The sequence below is a fragment of the Bacillus rossius genome, chromosome 11 (genome assembly GCF_032445375.1).
Source record: "Bacillus rossius redtenbacheri isolate Brsri chromosome 11, Brsri_v3, whole genome shotgun sequence".
Taxonomy (NCBI): Eukaryota; Metazoa; Arthropoda; class Insecta; order Phasmatodea; family Bacillidae; genus Bacillus; species Bacillus rossius.
In genome coordinates, this window is record NC_086338.1 from 42,589,731 (window position 1) to 42,611,284 (window position 21,554).

Here is a 21,554-nt window from a genome sequence, read left to right on the forward strand (position 1 = left end):
TGGATAGGATTTACTCTACGTTTTTCAGAAGCGTATGATGAGCAGCTTGGCAACTTCACCGCTGCAGTGCGCTGCCGTAACGCCCTGTATCGTCTTAGGTTGTTATTTACACGTTAGAGCGCAGCAGTGTCGCCCGCTGTCATTCCCCCGCACCCCCACCCAACTTTCACAGCAGCTCGAGGTCATTCAACAGAAGGGGGAAGGGGTGTTTGAAGAGTTCGACACTTGTCCGTTAGGGACCACACCACAAGTCGATGCCCTAGAGATGGTGGCGATTGGCGGCGGTGAATTAACCAACTACCTCAAAAACCGTATTAGAAATTTTAACCTGGGCTGGCGACTTCTATACAGTATATATATATTCAAAGACTCGGCCGAGAGTGTACAGCCGTCTTTATAGAGCCAAGGCTCCTCGCTGAATCCTTGCAGGCGCGAGGCGAGGACTCCACAAGGCAGGCAGACGTCCGAGACTATCTCGGCGACCACCACCTCAAGGGAGTACCGCTCGGCCGGTTGGCAACCCTGGACGCGTCCTTCCGCGCCTGCCGGGAAGCCTTCATTCCACAGACGAGAGAGCCACACCCGAAGTTCCCCGAAGTTCATGCCCGCTTTTTTTTTTTTTTAAGTGAAACTTCCAATGCAACTTCCAACAAGGTTGCGTTGAACGTTTAACGCTACCGTGGAGGGGGTATGAAAGAACTGTTGCGTTAAACGTTCAACGCTCCTGGGGAGGGGAGAATTGAAAGAGACATAGCGATAGTGAATGCGTGGCACTCGGAACGCATGCGCGTAGTATATATACTACATGTTACAGGCCAGCGCGAGCGTTAGCAACGAGTAGCGTCCAATATTCCAACGCGAGAGGGAGAGAGAAAGAAAGATACACAAAGGTAGAAAGTAGGAGAGAAAAAAAGAGAGTGAGTCGGTAGATCCCAAGCACATGCGCGTGGTATTCTTGCTACGGAGCGAAGTAAACAGTGAAGTTTCACTTCTTCCGCGCTATATTTTTTTTCCGTACCACAACAGATGTATTTATTTGGGGGGAAACAGTTTACATGATTTCACAGTATCTTTGATGTAGCTATCCTAACCAAATCAACAGTCCGCAATGTTTTAAAGTATTTATAATGTAGCTAACCTAACCTAATTGACCATTAGTTATCATGAGTTGTATATTTATTTACAACGTACCAAAAAAAAAACCGAAGATGCCCGATCGGACGTTTGGCTCTCTCATCTGTGAAAAGAAGGCTTCCCTTGGTTATTCACTCAGGACACAGCCAACTGTCTGGTCAGCTGAGTGCGGTAAAGGGGCTGAGGCGGTGACTATGCTGGGTTGGTAACCCCAGCCGCTGGTCATTGCCGAAGCCCTAACTCCCTCCCGATCAAACAACAGGGAGCGATCCCTCACAGTTCTGTTTCAATTATCCTCTGGAATGTTTATGAAAGCGAACTGGAATGTTACTCCCGCTCTACCCTATTAGGGCGCATATATGTGGGAGGGGAAACGTGAGAACGCCGGGCCGTAAGGTCGGAATAATCTGTCTCTCCCCACTCGTCGCTTGGAGTAGGCTCCGAAGGTTTCCTAGACCTTTGAGGAGTCGACGTGGTGAGCGACGACACAGCTGCGGTGCTAGCCCGGACAGATAGCAGAGGTTTGGATAGAACACTCCACCGGACCACGGGGTTCACTGGGTGTCTTGTGGGGTACCAGCGTGATGTGGTAGATCGGGGTGGGCGCTTACCGTGGGAGAGTTCTCTCTCTCTCTCTCTCTCTCTCTCTCTCTCTCTCTCTCTCTCTCTCTCTCTCTCTCTCTCTCCCACCCGAGGGGGAGAGAAGCTACGATGTTCACTCGCTTCTCCACCCCCAACCCTTCTCCCCTCTTTCTCTCTCTCATCCACTTATTGGCAGGCAACTTGACGAAAACGGAAAAAAAAAACTACCCCGGAATATTCTTTGGTAAACTAAAATAGTCACATTAAAAAAACCATTTTAAAGTTAAAAAAAAAAAACTGAGAAAAATTGGCATTACATTAATTATAATAAATATCCTCGTTACAATATGAGAACGGGTTCGGTAGCACAGCAGTAGAGTGCAAGCTTGTTGTACTTGGTTCGTATCTCATTATTGAAAAAAAATTACTTTTTTTAATATATTATACTAGCTGCAGTATCCGGCGTTGCCCGGGCTGAACACAGGGTGATATATATTGTCCACGAATTAAAGCAAATGTGGTAGCGCTAGATGGCAGTGTGGTGGACATAGAGAAATGACACACAATTACTGTTTGTTTGTCTATGACCCGTGGTGATCGGTTGAACAGTTTAGAATTTGATGCGCTACAGCGTCATCTAGTGGCGAGTTATAGTAAAATGGATATCGCAAAAATATTCTCCATGTTCAAAATCTTATGTACATCAATTATGATGGCGTTCGGTTGCATTGTTTACCTTCTCCATGGAAAAAAACACTTATAGTAGGGCCGCGACGTCTTGGCGGGTCGACTCCCTAGAGCCATTGAATATATATAATGTATAGAAGTCGCGAGCCCAGGTTAAATTTTCTGTCCGGTTTCGCAGAAGAATTGTTGTAGTTCCAAGCTCCGCCGCTGCGATCGCTTCAATCGCTGGGTATCGACAGCGCACGCCCCTAGCGGTCTTAGGGCGTACTAGGTTAACTAGCCAGTCACCCTCCCATATACGGGAAGCTGGTATCAGCACCGTTCGGCGACCTTGACGATAAGTATTCCTTACCACTGACTTTGAGAGCCACGAAACCCCGGGAGAAGACAGTTACTTGGATCACTGTATCGAGGGATTGTGTACCCTAGTAACGTGAAAATTAGCTCCTAAGAACTTTGTATCAGGCCTTCAGTCCGTGTTGAGTTTAAAATATGATTTAATTTAAAAGTTAAATACCTACTTATTTTAACTTTATTTCGCATTGATAATTTTATAATTTCAGACATGCTGAAGGGTAATAAATGTGCGTACACGGGTTGTCAGAATACGAGGATCGGTTCACAAGGCACATCAATGTTCCGTTTTCCAGTTAAAAATAATGACAGGGATGTTGTGAATTATAACTTGCCAATTTTGTTTTACATTATTTATCAGTTATATACTGTGTAAAAAAAAGTTGACGCAAGTATGCGAGGAAAGTCCTAATTATTTAATATGAATTAGTAAAGAATTCTTTTCTATTATATTTAAAATATCCACGTTTTAATTACTTTAAAAAACTAATTATATTACAGCAACCACATATTTTTAATTTCATCATTTTGACTAAAACCGAGTGAACGCTAGTTAATTTTCGATGTAAATTTTAATAAACGCAAAGTTTTAGCCAAGTATTACCCACGTCGTCTGTCATAAAATGCATTTGTTTGGCAAGCGTTTCAACAAAATTTTAAGATAGATTGCAAAATGTGCTTAAGAAATAACTAAACAATTAATTATTTGTGAGTAGATAGACTGCAGCTGCATTAGTATTTTTTGTTTATTACTTTACAATATTAAGATGTTAGTAGCTTAATGATCGCTGTCAAAAAACGTCATGTGAAAAATTTTGCGTTTATTTACCAGAGAACATACTTTTTAAGTGGATTAGTGTAAGAAAAACATAAGTTCGAACTTTTGTTTTATACAAAAATAAAAACAAAAACGTGGTAAACATTGGTCCACACAACCACCTCCGTACTTTTTTTAAGTAGATAAAACTGTATAAAATACTTTGAATTCTACCGTTATTACTTAAGTTATGAACAATTTAAATTCAAAAATATTTTATTATGTATCCAGAAAAAAAAAATTCACCTGGAAGACACTTATATTGAGATTCTAAAAATTAGGTACGCATTTAAACACGAGTGTTATAGACTTCTAGCCCAGTCAAAGTATATTTTGTGCTCAAATTCAATCCGTTGTTTATGATTTTGTGTTTCAATTGTTCAGTGGTCTGCACGGAACGTCACATCAACAGTCATGATAAATAGGAAATGATAATGTAATTGACATATTTTGGGCAAATAGAGGAATCAGTACCTCTTATCGGCTATATGACTGTGTAGTAAGAATCCACCATTAAGAACAAAGTCAGGGTTCTCCCAAGTCCAAATTCTCCCTCGTCACATAAAACATGTACAGGGTTGCTTTCTTGGTTTTGCGTATCCCAGCTTCGTCAAAGAGAGCTAAATGAAATGGAGCCAACTCATACTGCATATACATGATCAAGTCATCCTATTTTTCATCACTTATCGTTATCCTCTGGAAAACTAACAAATGATAAATGAGCTATTACAATTGAATGTAATAGTGTAGCTAATATTCGCCAGAGGGAGAGCTTGATCTTTTCGTGTCAATGCTTGATTAGAATTTTTCCAACATTACTCTGTATTGATTGCTCGCCAATTACTATAGCATTGAAAAAGGTAACTGTGGCATCCCCTACTAGTCCAGTTGCTATATAGATGATTTGTTGTGTTCCAGGAAATGGTGGGTGATTATTTAGCTAAGCAGAGATCTTATATTAATCTGTGGCATCCCTACTTCTTCGATATTGTCAGAAATCTAGTTGTTCAAAGATATAAAATGAGTAGCGCATAACTCTTCAATGATGAGCAGATGCAAATGCAGTCATTCCCAAGGTCCACTCGCTCAAGAACTTGTCAGTGAATCCTCGTCCTCGTGTGAGGCTTCCAACAATTTTCATGTTACGCATTTAAGTCTGTTCTGTGGTCTGTCTGACCAAACGCTATCAGTTCTTTTCTTTGAGAAGTAACCCTGGCATGTAAAAATGTTTAATTCTGGGGTCATCATGGACTCTAGCTTAAACATGTCTTGTAAAGTCAAGTAACAGCGTTTGGCATACAAGAAGCACGGTTCACAAATATATAGGTCAGTTGCTATAGGAAAAAGGTTTGAGATAAATAAAAAAACTCATTTTTTAAGTGAAACTATCTCAAACAATATTAGAGAAATGAAAAAGTGAAAATAATTTTTTATAGGATTTTTAATACTCTTTCATTTTTTTATTAAAACCTTTTTTCTTTTAAGGTTACTCATTTACGAGATATTTTTTTAAAAATCAAAAACAAATGCCTTTTTTTATAATCCTTTCTAGTTTCTGACTACCTCACTTCCTATTCATCATGACTTTTGATTTTAATTCCCCTGGACACTACTGAATACGTGCAAAGTGTAACAAAAATATCGGATTTAATTCGAGTACAAGCGAAATGTTAGCATATTTTGACTGGGCTATTTATTCTCTCATTAGAACTATGCTAGTTTGAAAGCTTTCAACAAACGTTTCTGACAAATAATCTCAGTCCTGACATATGACAGTTGATTATTCCTCTGCGTTTTACACGATCATATTTTTACATATTTCACAGATGATGAAACAAACACGTACATTTTCTAACGAGTCATTGATTTATAAACTTTCCTCTATACGTGTCAGTGATTGCACGTGTGTAAGTCGTTTGCTAAAGCTCGACAATGAAATATTTTACATTAATTAATGTAAAAAATAGTACTTACTAATGAGATTATTTTACTTAACGTATAAAACGTATACGTAACGAATACCTAGGGACAATAACACAATAGTTTTGTTAAATGTCATTAGATGGCATTGTGCATGTTTCGTATCGTTAAGAATGTACGGAAGTAAAAGTTAAAAAAATTTATACGCAATGGAAGAGTTTTATATACTGATATTTAGAATTAAATAATTCTTTGAAATTTATATTGTACTCTGTTTTATTTTTTTAAAGTTGTTAAGTGATATTTAAATTTATTATGCATATACATATAATATAAGGTAAATACAGCTGTGGTATATGGGAACTTGCACGATTACAATTTCGCTCAAAATTACTGGGCATCATTTAGCCACAGTTTGTTTCACTTAAGATGGCTTTAGATTACATTTATTGCAACGGATTAAGTCTTTGGCCGCTGAATATTTTACTGTAAAATAAACAAAAGTTATTAATACATGATTAGCTAGTCTTGCACTACATGAATATGTGTTAGTTTTGTTTATTGCTTCACCAATTCTTAATGCTTCATATAATTCATATGTCAAAGTCACAAATTTCGTTGTACGAACTGTCAAAAATGTCACCTACTATGGTAGGATGATTATGTGGCTTTTTTTACATTGAAAGTTTTTGTGCATGTAAATAAACACTTCAAACAACTCTAGAATACAGAGAACTGTTTTTCGCTAGAGTTTTATACACCAACTTAACTCAAAGTTACTGGGCCCTCATTATTTGTAAATTATAAAGATGATAAAATAGTACGTATAATCATTTGTTTGTGGTATTTTTATTTTACTTCCACCCATTTTTAATTTTTTTTTTATTTGACTTGAAACGCAATTTAATGCACTGTGTTGTATAATGCTCCTGAAGGAGAATTTACAAACCAACTTTACTTCTGAAAAGTATAGGTAGTAAATATTTTTAAAATTTTGTATAAACTTTTTTTTAGATCTAGCCATGTTAATAAAATATTAATTTATCACTGCAAAATAATATTCACTGCACGTATGCGAACATAAATATTATGTATGTACATGTTTACTGTTTAGTTATTTCTTTGACATACAATATTTTTCCCCGATAAAAACGAGTTTCTTGTGTTAGAGCTTACTAAAGTTTTTATTAATGCATGACTAAGTTCGTGCACAGATTTACACTGATCAACTATTTATATAACAGTGTCTGGTATTTTATAATTTCCTCTTTGCATACATTTGGTTTAATTTATATTAAAGTGGATTCTATGAGGTACTTTAATTAATTTGGTGAATAAAATATTTATTTTATTTCCAATTGGACCGATTTTTATTCAAATACAATATTTATTACACCATCTGGAATCCAACACCAATGAAGTACTGATATATGTGGCTCTTTTTAAATAATTGTGTAATATTTCAAGGAATATTTTTTTGCTTTCGGTTCTTTAAACAAAATACATTTGTGTTCAATATATTTACGTATCGTTTTGACGAGCATAACCTCCCGCCTTGTCAATGCGCTGGCCCTCCACACAGCAACGGAAACAAAATACAAAAGATAGAGAGAGAGAGAGAGATAATACGCGCGCGACCTTGAGACAAGCGATACTATAGCGCTCTAGCGTGGGAGACACTAACCACGAGTGCCTTCTTTTCGAAAGCAGAGCTGTCTGGCGGGGGAGCTTGCAACTACCTCAGTTTTGATTCCAAAACTGGCAGAATAAATCGTATCCCCTCGCGACTTCTATAAGTTATATATATTCAATGCTAGAGCTCAGCGACCTTGTAATCGACACGTCCCTCCTTGTCTGCTCCGCAGATAACAACGGCCTGGAAGTCTCCATGCCGTTCCGAAAACATTGGTCGAGAACAATCTCACGTACGGTGCAACACAGCGCAGATCTTAATGATACAAAGATGCGATAATGCTTTACGGTAATTTATTATTTAAAGGTAGCGTACTATTTGCTCGACTGGGCAGCTTAGTTAAACATAGTTAAACATAGATATACAATACCTTAAAAGTTAAGAACTAAATTTGTAATTGTGGGTTGCTGTAGAAAACACAATTAATTAAGACTTGCAGCTAACTCCCTCGCTGATGCTTACTTTTCCATTTGGTTTGGCTGAAATGTGAAGACGATCGACATGACACTTTCACGCACTTCAAGAACCTTACCACTTTTATGCACACGGGTTGGTATTTTTTCCATAACAGCACTCTGAAAGAACCATTTTAGTAATTTCGAGGGGTCCGAAAACCATATTTATAACAAACCATCCTCGCGTATTTTATAGTCTCCTGTTGTTGTGCTTGCTTTATAAACAAGAGAGGCTCCAGGAAGGAAACCCTGCCTAGAACCAACGCTTAAAACTATCAGCCTGTGCGCTGCATTTCCTGTTGCCATTACCTACACCTTCAACGTCACCTTTCTTTTGCCAACATTTCTGAAAGGTTAAATTAGTGTCAACCCAGGATTCATCCATGTCAAATATATTCTTCCCAGTCTCCCTGCACTGTTTCATCTGAGTCAGCTACCGTTATCGCCAAGCAACAACGTCAGATCTTTCGAGAAGAAGCATTCGCTTATTTTGGCTTCTTCTCCACACAAAACCCATTTCTTTGAGTATTTTACGCAGCGATGTCTTTCCCTAACTCCATCCGAATTTTTTCTTTCAAAACTGGCAGTAGTTTCCTTGTCGTTTTTTTACTGCACAAAATTCGTGGCTAGTGTGTCTGATGACTCTTCTATCAAAGTCATCAACTGACAACAAACGTTTCCCAGTTTTTTTTTTTGGCTTGAAATGAATAATTAAACATGAGAGGCTGTTTAACGGTCAAATAAAGGAGTGATAAATAAATAATGTATTAATAAACATTTATATATATCATAAAATCATATATATCATAAAATATATAATGCAATATATAATGTATATAATGTAATATAATATCATGTAATATAATGCAATATAATGTGTAGCAATATCGGCTACACTTGTAGATAAAACATATTCTAACAAGCGGTGCAGAAAGTTTGGAAAATTGCCAAATGCAAAACAAACAAACCGCGGGTGAAATTACGGGGAATGCGTTGAAAAACTTATAATGTTGTTGTTTGTTTTTTATTTGGCGTCTCTCTGTTGTGTTTTCGGATGCGCGAAACTGATCTTTGGCTTATACCTGTGTATCGCGCAGCTCTTTCGGTTGCATTTGTTAGAGGTACTAGCAGACATATGTTGGCAGCTTCTTCATCACAACACTGGATTACACTACTTCTAATTTCCCTCTCCCCACTATGTATTACTTTATTGTATCTTGAACGTCCTGCGTCGGGCTCCATTGTTCACTTCAGACTGAGAGCGTGGCGCCTGATGTTTTTGCTATGAACCGCATAGCGGCTGATGTGCGCGCGCAGCTGCTTCCCCTCTCATTTACTCTTCCCCGCTTCCCCGCAAAACGACACGCCAAGACGTCGCGGCCCTACAGTAGATGTCCCAAATTTCATGGCGATTGGACAAACGGCGTCGGAGATTATCAACATTACAATATATATATATATATATATATATATATATATATATATATATATATAATGTTGAATCAGCTCAGTAAGATCAAGGTTTGTTTGAATTGATCATTTACAAATGTATTTCAATCGTTTAAGCAAAATCAAATATAAATCAAATAAATTCACTTTTATAAATGTTTTAAAATGTTTCACATTAATATTTAAGTACGGCCATAGAAGTGTAACTTCCAACGTGTGAATAAAAGTTTCTAGTATTTGCCGTTTAGTGAATTTTAGATGGATCACGCTTAATAATAAAACATATTGGAGTTACTGTAATATTATTATATTAAAGAAAAAAAAAGTACTAGATCTGAGGGTAAATGTACTAGACCACTAAAGTACTAGATCTAGTACGAAAGTACTGTGTACACCCTGGTCCGCCGCTGGAAACTAGAAACACGAGAGGATAAAAAAAAAGCCACGGTTTTAAAGCCACTGGATTGGCAGCACTGGCGAGTCGATAGCAAGCGCGCGACCGTTCCGCGCATGCGCGCCGCCCGGCCGGGAGGCGGTTAGTTCCCGCGGCCGCCGCGCCGGCCAGCCGGCGGCGCTAGCAGCGCCCAGCTGCCAGCAGACGACAAAATGTTTACAAGCGCGCTGCGGTGTGTGCGGGTTTGTCAGCTGATTCTCGGCGCTCGCATGGCTTCGACGAGCTCCCTGCTGGCGTGAGAGCAACCGACATTCGCGCGATACAGGTAAGCCCTCGTCGTCTGTTCCGTTGGTTAAAAAAAAACAACCTAGGGTACTACGTTCACTATGGCACGCGAACAGCATATATATACATACATATATATATATATATATATATATATATATATATATATATATATTCGTTCTCTTCTGTTTTGGAAAATTATTGTGTTTGTTTCGTCTTTTCATTTTGTCGTGTTTTTGTCTCGTTTCAACTGTTGTGCTAAATTTTTTTTTAAATTTTTTTTGGGTTCAATATTTTTGTGCTGTCATCATTTTTTTTTTTTTTTCGTTCTCTTAGTCCATTTTTCTTTGTTTTTCTTTGTTTGGTGACCATATTCCTGTTATGGAATATTATGTGGTGTTTATATCCTGTTAACAGCAATTTTTTGCTTAATTTTTGTTTTTGTCTGTTGGGTTTTTTGGAGTTTTCTTCTACAGACATACATGTGCTTAGCAATGGCGTATGTCCAAAAGCTTACATCAAATCAGCATATAAATAGCACATTTGAACACGCACTGCACAGCAGTTCAAATCATTCCCATATAATTTTCCCTCATTTACTTCTGTCGAAATATTCAATTTAAAAATTTTTGATTTTGATCAGCTGTTAATTGTGTAAGCAGTTGTTTACATCAAGCCTAGAATTTAATTTTACCGTTTTGTTTTCAACGTTTAGAAATGATAAGCTACAAAAAAAAAAAATCTTTTTGCAAATAAATACATATTCGAATTAGTTTCACTCTATATTTTTGAAATGTAAAAATCAAAACAATCGTTTGTTATTCTATGCCGCTGACGGTCGCAAACAGAAATCGGTGCACAACATACAGACAGCTACTTTCTGTATGCCACACGTGTGCTGTTTTCTTATGCGCTTGCTGTAGCTAATGTAGCCTAACCTATGTTTTCAGAACAACATTATCAATGTCATGGCGTTCCTGATGAACCTACAACAGATGGATGATTTCCTAAAGTATGCTTAAAAAAACAACATAAAAATTAAAAATTCCGAAAATAGTGTTTTTTTAAGTACTAGGTGTCCCAGAAAAAACTGTTCAGTATTTTAAATGTCGCTAAACAATTTATTCAAAATGTCTAAACCAATTTACAGTAATTTAGATGAAACTAACATAACATAATCAACCGTTTAGCCAATATTACAGTATTTGAAATATAGCTAACATAACTCTATCCCAATTAGTTGAATTATCAAAGTGCCGTTTCACATAATCATCGAATGTAAATGAAACTGAAAAAAAAAACCATTTTCAGAATTTCTTTTAGTACATACAGTATCTACTCTAGAAAATCACACCGTTATTTTCCACAGATTTTTATGCGCGCAATCGATCCATTTTTTTTGTACTGTACGCTTACTCTGTAACTTAGGCGCAATTAACCTTGAGTCGACAACCCGTCAACTAGGTCGCACCCAGTTTCAAACCTGTTTAACAGTGAAGCGGGAAAAAAAGAAAATTACGAGGATTGGCCAGAGCGGTCATTAACTTCGGCTAAGGCTTATTTTATTTTAGCTCGTACTCGTTCTTTCCAAGCCTGGAAGCCAACCGTAATTCAGTAAAAGTTGAATTTTGGTCAGTTGTTAGAATTCTATCGGAGGTAAAATTCTCCCAAAGTCCCCGCCCCCTACAACCCCTCAATCATAAAAATTTTCAGCACGTCCTATTCTTACCTGTATTTTCGTAAGTTAACTTCCTAGGCTCACAAAGCCACGTTCTTGAAAGTATGACCCAACGAAAAGTTTCTATTCAAATGTATGCTGACGTCAACGGTTTTGTCACAATTTTAATAAATTAGTGTGAATCAATGGTTTTCTGTGAGCCATGTAGAGAGTTTTGAAGGGTGCAGAATTAAGGCAAGTAAATAATAAAAAAAAAATTCCGCAAGAATATTCACAAAAAAATTTGGCCAGCTTTCAACGTATTGCGTTTTATCTTGCATTTTCATTTTCTTTCTTTGAAGCAATGCATTCCGACGCTGCAACATTCTGCGCATGGATATCGTTTTCTGTTTCACGAGTTTTTATATAGTTTTTAACTTTCTGGTTTGTGAAAAAAAGGTGTTACGTTAAGGAGGTAGTATCCTTAATTAATTTCTTTTTAATATTTCATGTTTTGTACATAATTTTAACACACTCATGATACAAACATATTTACTTGTTAATAAAAGGTTATTTTTTACTTAACAAGCGCGTTGTTTACGAACTTAAAAGCAAATTTTTACATCAGTCAAATCAGGTACTTAAAGCACGAGATCACGTGGTATACAGTTTTGCATTAACCTTTATTATTCATTGAATCAATAAACGTGAGATTTTAGGGTCTTGGGAAAAATAAATATTCATTGATTTGATGAACGATGTACTAAAAACAAAGAGTTTCAAGGCGAAATTGCTTACGAATGGTTCATCCAAATCTGTATACCACATTATCTCATGCTTTCAGTACATGCTATGACTGAGGTAAAATTTTGCCTTTAAGTTCATAAAAGCCATTAAATAAGACCTCGTTTAGTAGAAAAAACCTTTTGTAAACAAGTGAATGTGGTTCTACTATGAATTTATTTAAAATCATGTTCATACACACGAAATATTAGAGGTAAAACTAATTTATGATTATATCCACAAAAAAACAATTACAAAGTAGCCCTGGGGAAGAATAAAATAATTTTCTCTGCTGTTTAAAAGTTAAGTGCTGTTATGGACGTATTTCTGGTGTGGATTTCACAATATCTGAGCCGTATGTCTCGTCAAGAGGATGTTGGAGACGAAAGCACACTAAAGATGAATTTACGATTGAAAATTAAGAATTAAGTATTTATCGTGCACTAAGACGGCTCTACGTACATACTACTGGAATGGTTTATTATCATCATGTATGAGATTTTACGGGTAATGTGCGAGTCATATGTTGAGTTAAGAATTAGAAGAGACGGTTATATATTACATTACAAATGCGAGTGTGTGTTTGTTGGTTTGTTGATTTTTCCTCCTTTCACGCAGCAACAAAGCATCGGATCGACATTTTTTTTTTTTGCCCTGAGATAGTTTGTGGGCCGGAGAGTACATAGGCTACTTTTTATCCCGGAAATTATGCAGGGTTCGTGTAGGATAACACTGGTGCGTTGTATCCATGGTAACGGGGCTTTCGCATTGTTGATAACTTCTGCGTCTCCAATGGTAACGGCCAAGGCAGCTTGCAGTTCATAGTTGAATTTTTCGATTAGTTAATTTCGAGTGTGTCATCCCAAACACTGCATGTAATTTGAAGTGACTAGATGAACTCACATACAAGCTTGCTTTCGTGAGTGCTAAACTTCCTGGTTAATCAAGTGAATATTGTTAACGAAGAGTAAAAACGGGGGCAATAAATTAATATTATTATTATGTACAAGTAAAAAAAAATTGCTTGGTCATTTGGAGTCTATGGAAGATACTGAACTATATACACGACGGAAGACACTTTTCATCAGCTACAGCCAGTGCAAGCAAAAATGACACTGAACTAAAATCTCTCTCTCTCTCTCTCTCCCCCCCCCCCCTTTCCAACCACGAGAGCGACGCCGCGGGTATTTCCTGACAACGCCTATTACATTGTTTCATTTTTTTTTCTCCTTCACTCGAGGCGCGGCAGTGGCGTACCCACAAGGAGGGAAGCCTAAGATGTACATCAAGCTCTGTCCCTGCCCGAACACGCCCGAATATTCACCTTCGGCCAACCTCGGGTTTATTTATATGTATTTATATATCTCTGTTTATTTTAATGTAGCTATACTAACCTAACTAACCGTCCATAGTGTTTTAAAGTGTTTTAAAGTAGCTAACCTAACCGACCACTTTTAATATTTGAATTCATTTATCCTGCGCAAAAATAAAACAAATCCCGAGGTTGGCCGAAGGTGAATATTCGGGCGTGTTCGGGCAGGGACAGAGCTTGATGTACATCTTGGGCTTCTCCCACCCAAGGAGGGGCATGTGTAATGAGCTGTGTGTGTTGCCTGCAGATAGCCGGTATACATATTTCTCAGCAAGAATTATTGCGAAGCGCCAATCAGAGCACAGTAGAATGCGCTGTAGGAGCGAAATAAATTTTCCTTAGGGAAAGCAGTACTTCTTGCTTACTAGGTATAGATAGAGACAAATGATTAGTATATTTTTATATTTATTTATTGAACAAGAGATGATAATTGAGAATAGCAAGAATGCGAGTATGATCACAAATAAAAAACAAATGCTTTTTTTTTTTCACATCGTGTACGCTTGGATACGTTCACTGGCACTTTTTCCATTTTATTCCCACTTTGTCTTTGAAAATCTCTGATCTGCTTCTGCTTTATTATTATTATTTTTGTTAAATCATGATCTCTACCTGAATAACATGAAGCAACAAAAAAAAAAAAAACACTCCACTCAAATCTAAATTACACTTATAAAGTCTATAACACAAGTCTAAGCACCGCTAACGCACGCGTTAGAGTGGCGTCGCCGCTGACGCACTCTCCTCCTCAACCGGTTCCCCTAACCATGTAACATACTATTCCCCTCATGCGATATGGCCCAGTCTAACCGTTTATTAATTTTTTATGAGCAAGTTTTCTTTATAGTAGAATTTTAAAATAAATATTGCCACACTAAAATCTCAGGTAATAGAATTGCTGCTTTTAAAAAGCCCGCCTCAACCTGTTTGTGATATTATAGAAGATTTTCTCGCACGGTGGTTGGCCGGTTCTTGCACGCTCGGCTCAAGCGGAACGTGACAATGAGTCATGCTTTTTTTTCGTGCGTGTGAAGCCGGCGTTCGTCGATTTATAAGACGTTGTCACGTCAAAAAAAAAAACCAAGAGAGCTAATCCGTAGCTGCTGAGGCTAACTGGCGGCTGGACTTGCGCGGTTGTTGCTCTCACCGCGGCAGAGCAGGGACCCGCTACTCGCGACCGCAGCCACTTCGAGTCGGCACTCCTCGTGTCTCGGTCCAGCGCGTCCTCTCGACTGCTGCTCCTGTTGGGTCAGTCCCCTGTCTCCCTGTCTCCCTGTCTCCCTGTCTCCCGGTCTCCCTGTCTCCCTGTCTCCCGGTCTCCCTGTCTCCCTGTCTCCCTGTCTCCCGGTCTCCCTGTCTCCCTGTCTCCCGGTCTCCCTGTCTCCCTGTCTCCCTGTCTCCCTGTCTCCCTGTCTCCCTGTCTCCCTGTGTCCCTGTCTCCCGGTCTCCCTGTCTCCCTGTCTCCCTGTCTTCCTGTCTTCCTGTCTCCCTGTCTCCCTGTCTTCCTGTCTCCCTGTCTCCCTGTCTCCCTGTCTCCCTGTCTCCCTGTCTCCCTGTCTCCCTGTCTCCCTGTCTCCCTGTCTCCCTGTCTCCCTGTCTCCCTGTCTCCCGGTCTCCCTGTCTCCCTGTCTCCCTGTCTCCCTGTTTCCCTGTCTCCCGGTCTCCCAGTCTCCGTAGCTTCGCGCGGGGACGCACCACAACGCCGCACGTAAAATAACGCCGAAAACCATAACGCCAAATGCCAAAGTTGACTACAACGCCGACAGCTAGAAAACTGCTGTGTACTCGGGCAACTATCACCTGGTCATTGGCTACCGACTCGGGACACCTGTTTACTGCGATTCTTATGATTCGATACTTCTTTTGTTGCTGTGTTTGACATTGGCTCAGAGTCCTTCAGGTAAACTGCGGTCCAATCACTGACGCAGCATTAAGCTAAACGAGTTTGGATTCCAGCCTGTCTCGAAAGGAATCCGCGAATTTTTCCGGTCTCTAGTTATTACCTTAACGACACGAACACACTCATAAAAATCACGTGCCAAAAATAGTTCGTTCGTAAAAGTCACTCACTGCCTGATGGCAAGGAGTGCGAAATCTCGCCTTACCTGGGTGGGCCACTGTTACGGAATATCGTGCGCTCGAACCCGGCTAGATTCCGGCTCGTGGACACGCAAATAGGCTTGGATCCGGTGCTCCACGCCTCATCCTGTGAAGTCACGTCACGCTTTTCACACTGCAATTCTGCATCCGTCAGAGGATTTTTTTTGACGTGACAACGTCTAATAAATCGATGAACGCCGGCTGCACGCACGAAAAAGGATGACTCATTGAACCGTTACGCTCATTGTACGCTTGCGCCGCATCTATCTCTCTTCCACTAGATTGGAACAACCATAGATTTGACTTCTTCGAGGCACATTAAACTTGAAACACTCCCATTCGTTTCCTACTTTTCCTATCATCGTCCTATCCTTAACAGAATAACACGGATTGGAACAAGTTAAATAGCAAACATGTATAAAAGTTATAGGTAAAATAATCTGTTCGTTAAAGTAATAAACATATTTAAATTGATGAGTGCAAATAAAAGTAAATTTATCAATTAAATTGTAGATTTCATTTCACTCCTTCTTTGCATCCATACAAAATAGTGATAATTCAATAAAAATGATTCAATTTTATTCATAAAAAGAATGCAATCATTTCATCAACGTTTTGTTATGACGTTGTCACGTTAAACTATCGTCCGTAAACCGACTTTACAGACAGCCATTTTTTTTTTACGTAACGGTATGTTGCACCGACCACGCGCACCTTGTGCCAACACTCGTCCTGCTGATTATGCGCGGTGCCGTTCTTTGCGATTAGCGTTCGTTGCGTGAGAAAGTGCAACCTTTTTCTGGCTGCACCACGAGGCAGCCCGTGTGCCGAGCCGAACTGTCCGCACTCCACCGGCGAGCTGATGACGTAACACTCGCGGAGCCGCGAGCTGCTCTCCGAGCTCCTAGTCGAAGGGACGCCTTCATTTCACAGACGAGAGAGCCACACCCGAAGTTCCCCGAAGTTCTTGCTCGCTTTTTTTTCCTCTCCCCCCGTTCTATCTCATTGTATAAACCGGTGTGGCATTAAATTTTGCGGTCGATTAGGATATGTTAGCTACATTATAAATACTTTAAAACATTGTGGATGGTTGGTTATATTAGGTAAGTATAGCTACATTAAAAATACTGTAAAATCATTTTATGGTTGCTTAGCAAATAACTTTTTAATATGTAGCTATGCAGGGCTAGGAAACCGTTTACATGATTTCACAGTATCTTTAATGTAGCTATCCTAACCAAATCAACCATCCACAATGTTTTAAAGTATTTGTAATGTAGCTAACCTAACCTAATTCAGAGGTGCCCCCCCCCCCCAAACACTATGACTCACCCCCCCTACCCTAATGATGTCCCCCCCCCCCCCCGAAATTTGTTATGCCATTTTCTCAATGATTTACTCAATGATTTTATAATATTATACTTTTTAGTATTATATTTTATCACATTTTGCATTAATTAAAACTGATTTTCTAATAATAATTTTCATATCAGGTAATATTTCCATCCTGAACCGACAGATGCCAAACTGCTTTTGTTGAGGAAAGTGCGGGGTTGCCAATTTGATTTACAAGATCCCTTTCAATTATCAAAGCACCAGAAACGTATTTTCACATTAGAAGCTATAATTATGTAAATAATATATACATTTTTCTCGTCTTTTAACCCCCCCCCCCCTCCTGAAATTTTAATGACGCAGTCTGCGTCGTTACCCCACCTTGTGGGCACCCCTGCCTAATTGACCATTAGTTATCATGAGTTACAATGAACCAAAAAAAAAACCGAAGATGTACGATCGGGCGTTTGGCTCTCTCGTCTGTGAAAAGATGGCTTCCCCTTGTCGAAGCGCGTACCAACCACCGTGCACGACCACATACCAACATGCGGGATGTGTTTCGTGACTTGTGAACCGCGGGCATGAATCAGTGAATTTCGAAGGGCAAGCAACCACAGAACAGTTAATGATTTCGTTGAATAAACTATTTTTCAGTAAACATGACTATTTCGTTTCATAAATAACTTTAAAAAAATATATTTAAAATTTGTATTATCACATTTCAATCATTTAAATATTTGGCTGATTTGTTTCGTAATTATTAGAATATTAATGATGCAGTACATGTTGTATTATCAATGTTGCTAAACGTGTATATGTATTGCTAGAGACCGGAAAAGCTCGCAGATTCCTTTCGCGATAGGCTAGAATCCAAAAACGTTTGCCTTTTTACCGCATAGGTGATTGGGCAACAGTTTATCTGAATGACACTGGGCCAATGAAAAACCTTTAACAAAAGAAGTATCGAATCGCTAGCGTCCCAGTTAACAGGTATCACGAGTCAGTAGCCAATGAGCAGATGTCATTTTTCCGCATGCATAGAGGATCATGGAGTCTATCCTACAGGTCATTGAAATCGCGAATATTTCCGTTCTCTATGTATTGCCATAGAAAACATGAAACAATAAATTATGTATAACAAACAAAAAAAACTATCATACTAAAGGGCCTGCCACATTCGTGCAGTTGCCTCTGTCTGATGTCGGAGCTGATTGGTGCAGATCAGGACATGGCGTTTGGTTGGTTCACGTGACCCATGACGTCAGGTGTTGATGGCACAGTCGCGTCTGACCGAAGCTGGCGAAATGGAACTTTGGAGGTCACACAGATCAGACAACACCATCTGCATCTGACGTCATGAACAAAATTCAGCATTGAGAAGCGTTATAAACACCTTTTAATTGCAAGTTTTATCGTTTCATCTTGGGCACCAAGTTGCTTTGGAACGGAAAACGAAGTACCCAAATAAGTAAATAAAATGATAAAACTTGTATAGGTATAAAAATAGCAGGTTTGGCTCAAATATATATGATCCCTTCGTTGAATTAAAAAAAAGGGCATCAAAATTCTATTAATACAAATTTCTATTAATCTCTATCTAATATGAAGCTCTCGAGTAAAGCCTGGATAAATATCCATAGCGCTTTACAGTGCTGCTCTTACGTATTGTTACGAGGATACTAGAGGTGAGGCAACGAGGCAGGCCAGTCCACCCGACGCGCGGTCCAGGGTAGGCCCTGGATCCCGACAGGTGGCGCTTATTCCTCTGCGGTGATCAGATTAGCAGCGGCGCCTTTCTCCCTGCCTCTCTAGTGTTCGGCGCGTTCCCAGAGTTCCACCTGCGCGAAGTGGCGTGTCTAGGACGCCACTGTTCTCGTAGCTTCGAGTGTTTAAGTCGGGGATTCCGATGACGCGAGACTTTGGAGGGCTACGAGACCTTTCCCAGGTCGAGACTTGGCAAGTATTCAAGACGGAGTGTGAGAGTATGTGTGAGACTGGTAGCGACACCGGCGGGAGTGAAGTGATAAGGGTGAGTGACCCCTTGGTGAGTGAAAGCGGGCGAAGAGCGACGGGCTTCGTGTGCGAAGATTGGTGCATCGGAGACTGCAGCATATGAGATGCTGATGTATGAGTGTGGGGTCGTTACCACAACGCCGAACGTACAATAAAGCCGAATACCATAACGCCGAATGCCAAATTGACCGCAACGCCGACAGCTAGAAAACTGCTGTGCACCACAACGCCGAAATACAGTAAGGCCGAAAAATGTTGCCGTGGGGAGGGGGGCCACAGGACCAAAATGAGAAAAAAACTTAATGAATTTGTGTACCGTACCTAACCTAACCTAGCCTAACCTACTTTTACCTAACCTAACCTTTGTGGCAGTCCTGCAATGACATTTTTCGGCGTTAATGTATTTCGGCGATGTGGTAATTCGGCGTTGTGGTACACAGCAGTTTTCTAGCTGTCGGCGTTGTAGTCAATTTGGCATTCGGCGTTATGGTTTTCGGCGTTATTGTACGTTCGGCGTTGTGGTATTTCGGCGTTGTGGTGCTTCCCCGGCAGTGTGTTGGGACCGAGGTACGCGGTAAGAGACGAGCAGTAGAGAGTGCCACTGTGGGGAGAGTAAATTGTGGACTCAATGAAAGAGTGATTCATTTGTGGACATACATTTAGATAGTTGTAATTTAATTAACAGTGTAAATATTAGCCAATAAAACTCTAGTTAAATTAATTGATCCTTTGCGGACATGTTTTACCCACTTATAAAAGTATTACCACGTGACCCAGATGCATCTGACAAGTGAATGTGGCACGCTGCTACAGAAAATGAATCGGACAACATGGTTAAGACACAACGGACAGGCGATACTGCGAGAAAATGGCAGGACGTTCCTAACCTCAATGTTTTCGCTAAATTTCAATTCTAATAGGTTGGACTCTCCCTAAACACACTCAAATCGGTTAAAAGAAAATAAAACGTGGCAAAAATAAAGTTCATTCACATTGTTCGTAAACATTATAGTTAAATCAAACAGCTAGCTTTTTTTTTATTTGCTTCATCACCAACAAATGCGTGCATAGGATATAACGTAGCAGCCGTGCGATAAATACCATCCCGAATTTGTGATCGTACTCAAATGTTATGATATGCACAGTCACAACGTCATCAGTAGTCGAGATTTCGACGGAAAATGTGTTCGTGACCACGCGGCTTCTTACTGCGGTAATCCCCACGACCTACGTTGTTTACCGTGTACATTACATAGCACAATGTGTGTTCGTCAGCCTCCGTCAGCCTCTGTCAGCCTCCGTCAGCCTCCGTCAGCCCGATGCGCTGAGTGCTTCTGGGCATGCGCGTCACAGCGGCCTGGGGCTTGTTCCGCTGCGTTCTACGGCGAGGGACGGCAATACTTTCCAACATATCGATATATATATATACATATCGATGTGTTATATCGATATATATCGGTATTTCGATATTTCACTTGAATTTTATCAATGCCGATAAAATATCGGTCCATTATATTACTTATACAAACTTTCACCCATGCTTTACTAATTTTTTTTTAACTATGTGTTGTATCGAGTTCTTGATACATCTAAAGTAATATAAATGAATTACCTAATACAAGTTTAGTTCTTTGTAGCAAAAGTGAATACAACTAACTTTTTTTTTAAGTTTTTTTAAATTCTCTATATAAAAAGACTTAATATGAATGTATAATCAGTTACTAGACATACGTCCACGTATCTACTTCCACGTCACCGGCCACTGTCCTTGTACAACAGCCGACCTGTCACTGCATTGCAATGTTTCAACTGCCAACCCATTGAATTTCCTACTGTGAACTCCAACATTTCTTTTTCCCCCTCCTTTTAAATGGCCATTTGTTCTTTTATTATTTTTTCCGCCAAATATATTTACAAATAATTTTAATAAAATTGTTTTTACATGAAAAAAAAAATTAATTTATTAAAATTCAATATTATAGGAAGAAAATATAGGTATCATAAAAATATATAGGTACTAAAATATAAATACAAAATTATCTATACTTTGATGGTGAAATATCGATGTTCCGATACGTATCGATGTATCGTTGCCATCCCCATATGCAGCTTGCTTGTTCGGAGCTGTGCAGTGCGTTTGTTTGTCGAGATGAGACGGCAACACTCACTCTTGCGCGCTGCAGGAAGAAAGCGCTGTTGTCCGCTTAGACAGCAGGAGAGTCTGTGCTCCTGTCTGCACCCATTGCGTCACACATTCGGACAGTTCCTAGCGTGGAGCGAAGTGCGAGATTAGCGAAGAGAGTGAGAGACCCCCTCTCTCGAGAGAGAGAGAGAGAGTGGCGCAAGACTGTGTGTGAGGACGAGAAGCCTAAGATGTCCATCAAGCTCTCTGTCCCTGCCCGAACACGCCCGAATATTCCACCTTCGGCCAACCTCGGGATTTGTTTTATTTTTTTGCGCAGGAAAAAAAATGAATTCAAATATTAAAAGTGGTCGGTTAGGTTAGCTACATTAAAACACTTTA

General features: G+C 39.5%; 2 protein-coding genes across 2 annotated transcripts in view; one reads left to right on the plus strand and one right to left on the minus strand.

Annotated features, from left to right (window-relative positions):
• LOC134536874 (tumor necrosis factor receptor superfamily member 11B-like) overlaps positions 1-21,554 on the minus strand; it is a 69,906-nt gene that overhangs the window by 36,914 nt on the left and 11,438 nt on the right. The gene's annotated exons all lie outside the window — the stretch shown is intronic.
• The window catches only part of LOC134536872 (uncharacterized), a 60,274-nt gene continuing 48,388 nt past the window's right edge, over positions 9,669-21,554 (plus strand). Inside the window, exon 1 of the mRNA XM_063376921.1 lies at positions 9,669-9,810. The gene's annotated coding sequence lies outside the window, so the exon portion shown is untranslated. The remainder of the gene's footprint in view (positions 9,811-21,554) is intronic.